Source organism: Silene latifolia, chromosome 11 (genome assembly GCF_048544455.1).
Source record: "Silene latifolia isolate original U9 population chromosome 11, ASM4854445v1, whole genome shotgun sequence".
NCBI classification, from domain to species: Eukaryota; Viridiplantae; Streptophyta; class Magnoliopsida; order Caryophyllales; family Caryophyllaceae; genus Silene; species Silene latifolia.
Window position 1 is genome coordinate 132,309,547 of NC_133536.1, and position 3,552 is coordinate 132,313,098.

Sequence of the window (3,552 nt, forward strand, 5' to 3'; positions counted from 1 at the left end):
GTAGCTTTTGACGACGAGTTTAAACCGGACCAAAAATGGCGCCGTTACCGGGGACGGTGTTAAATTGATTTGATTTTCGTTAATTGTTTTTAGTTGTGTCTTTCTTTACCTTGGGGAAGTCAATCTCCTCAAGGTTGTTCTAATTGTTTTTGAGTTGTTTGATATTTTGTATGACTAGGAGATCACAAGGTAATCCATTACCTATTGATCTTGAAATTGAAAGAACCTTAACCAACAATAGAAGAGTTTCTAGAGGTACTTCAAGAGTTGTAGGTACTAGAGAGATTGTGGACACTCAACCAAATAGCATTGAGTTTATCAACCCTTTTGCAAAAGAAGGAGAGGACAACCCAATACAAAATCCACCACAAAATAAACCCACAATGCCTAAATTTTCATCACATTCCGTACCAACCGACGAGAACCTACCAAATAGTACTCCTACACCACCACATTTAACCGGTAATTTCATTGCCAAATCTGCATTCATACAACTAGTTGAGAGAAGTCAATTTGGAGGTGAAGACCCTCATTCACATATGGAGACTTTTTGGGACAATTGTGATGCGATTTCTCAAACCGGAGTTACTCAAGATCAAATCCGATGGGTATTATTTCCTTTTTCTGATTGGTACAGGAAAGCAATGGTTGAAGAGCCTAGACAAGGCTACCCTTGGTATTGACTCATGGAAGAAGTTGGCACTTGCCTTCTACAAGAAATTCTATCCTCCGGAGAAGACCAATATGTTGAGAGCCCAAATCACCGGGTTCAAACAAAGGGATGAGGAATCATTGTATGAAGCATGGGAGAGATTTAAGGACACTTGTCATTCTTGTCCACACCCTGGACTTAGCGAGTGGTTCCTTGTGCAACAATTTTGGAATGGTCTATATGAAGACTCCCGCAACATTCTCAATATGGGATCCAATGGTATGTTTACCGAACTTGATGATAATCAAACATGGGCTAAAATTGAAGAGATGGCGGTTCATAATTCACAATATAGTAGGCCTCGAAAGGCCACTAGAGGAGGAAAGCATGAGGTAGATTCCATCACACAATTGGGTGCTCAACTAAGTGCTCATATTGACACCATCAATTTGAAGTTTGAGAAGGCCATGGCTAAGCTTGATGAAGCTTCCAAATCACCCAAACAACATGTTAATGCTATGGTGGCATCATCCTCAATTCCAAATGGAGTATGTGAGTGTTATGGAACTTTGGGACATGACCAAAGTGAATGTAGGAGAACAAGTGAACAATGAATGCTTTCCAAGCATACAAGAGTGGCACCCCTTATTCCAACTATTACAATGAGAATACCAAATTCCATCCAAACCTTTCATAGTAAACCCAAAATGTTCAAAAACCTCAACCAACATACACCCCACATCCAATGAGAAATCAAGCTCAAAGACCCTTTTATAACCAAAGCCAAGGTTATCAAAATCAACCGCCTTACAATCAATCTAATGACCAAGGCTTTGATGTCAAAAAAGCAGTCCTCCAAATGCAAAAGAATCAACAAGAATTTTTCACCCAAATGCAAAAAGGTAGCCAAGCCAAAGACATCACCATCAACAACATACTAGCCCACACCAAGATGCTAGAAACTCAAATGACTCAATTAGCATCTTCTAGCTCTCAAAGACAAAAGGGGCAATTACCACCTCAAAGTAATCCCCCAAGACATGAGTCGGTTAGTGCCATCCATTTTATGAGTGGTACAAGGTATGAAGGGCCAAAGAAGCCGATTGATGAAGACATTGTGGATGCTAGTGACAAGCAAGGAGTTGTGGAGAACTCTAAAGAAGAAGAACCCACCACCAAAGAGGTTTCAAAGAAGAAGAAAGAAGAGAAGGCTAAGGAAAAAGAGCCTATCGTGATTAGACTTACATTCCCAAGTCGTCAAGCTAAGCCTAAGTTTGATGAACAACTTGGAAGGTTCATGGAGATTGTGAAGAACTTAGAAGTCTTAATCCCATTCACGGAATTGATCAATCATTGCCAAGAAGAAATCTATCCGGAAGCTAGAGACTATTGCCTTTACTAAAGTGAGTAGTGCTATTCTTCAAGGAAGTTCACCTCGAAAACTCAAAGATCCGGGAAGCTTCTCGATTCCATGCACCATTGGCGACATTACAATGAACAAAGCATTATGTGACCTTGGAGCAAGTGTAAGTGTCATGCCATACTCGGTATGCAAGAGGCTAGGAATGGGAGAGCTCAAGTGCACTAACATTACTCTTCAAATGGCGGATCGATCAACAAAGATACCTTTAGGGGTATGGGAGGATGTGCCCGTGAGAATTGGCAAATTCTTCATCCCGGTAGACTTTGTCATTGTTGACATGGAGGAGGATTCCAACATTCCTATCATCCTAGGAAGACCTTTCTTGCACACCACGGGAGCGGTAATTGATGTGAAACATAGAGAACTTACACTTGAAGTGGGAGATGAAACAATCACTTTCAAGCTTGACAAAACAATGAGAGCTCCCTGACTACATGAGCCATGCTTCATGGTCAATCATTATAGCCGAGAAAGTGATAGGAAGAAGTTGGCATCTGAATGCAAAGACCAAGCTATGGGTAAAGAATCACCGCCCATATGGAAAAAGAAAGTGGATAATCCTCAAGATGCTCTATCCGGAGATAAAGAAAATTTCAACAACAACGGGAGCTTGAATAGCTCACCACCAATCATGACAAGTAAGGAAGAAGGCCTCATTGGCCATTACAATAAGAAAGACGATTTGTATTCATCAACCCATGACATCATTGGGGAGCAAGCTAGTGAAGTGTGTGGTCTATGGAATGGCGAATTTGAAGGATTAGTCAATCCCTACATCGGCAATGCTATAGACCAAGGCTTTGGTGACCATCTTGACTCGAGTCACCACCATGAAGAACACCATGTGCAAGGTTCTATTGAAGATCTTTATTATGAGAATGAACAAGCCTTCGACTACTTTTACAAGGTGTTGAGCAACATCAACAACACCTTGGCTATGCCTCCTTGACATCTCATTCAAGAGTGAGAGTTTGATGGAGTCCTCCCTAAACCACCATTTGTAAATATTCTAACCCATAACTTGCATTTTACTTCTTATATTGCATTTTTGTCAATTTTGGATTTGCAATTTCATACTTTGATCAAGATTTTTATCATGAGAGAAAGTAAGGGAGGTATTTTAATGTATTTTGATGTGTAGTGTGTGATCTAGTGTGGGGATAGAAATTACCTAGGCTAACCGAGCCTTCATAGTGCACCCGCACCAATGAACAAAGGAATGAAGAAAGAATGATATGGGAAATGAAGATCCCCACGGGTGGAACTGAACTCGTGGGTACAGGAGAAGATCCGAGCATCCTAGGTGGGAATCCGCTCGAGCTGGCTCTGATCCGAGCATCGTGGCTCTAAGATGCTCGTCTTTGGAATGCTGAAATTGAAACGTTTAGTCTGTTTAAAAATCTGGGCAGATTACACAGAAGACGCCCGTCCTAGTTCTGAAGACGCTCGTCTTTGCAAGTATCTACACGTCCTAGCT

General features: G+C 41.2%; 1 non-coding gene across 1 annotated transcript; it reads right to left on the reverse strand.

Moving 5' to 3' along the window:
- Positions 1 to 744: 744 nt before the first annotated feature.
- LOC141616010 (small nucleolar RNA R71) lies at positions 745 to 851 on the reverse strand. Its single transcript, XR_012530390.1, has one exon. It is a non-coding gene; the product is annotated as a small nucleolar RNA R71 (small nucleolar RNA).
- Positions 852 to 3,552: the final 2,701 nt, after the last annotated feature.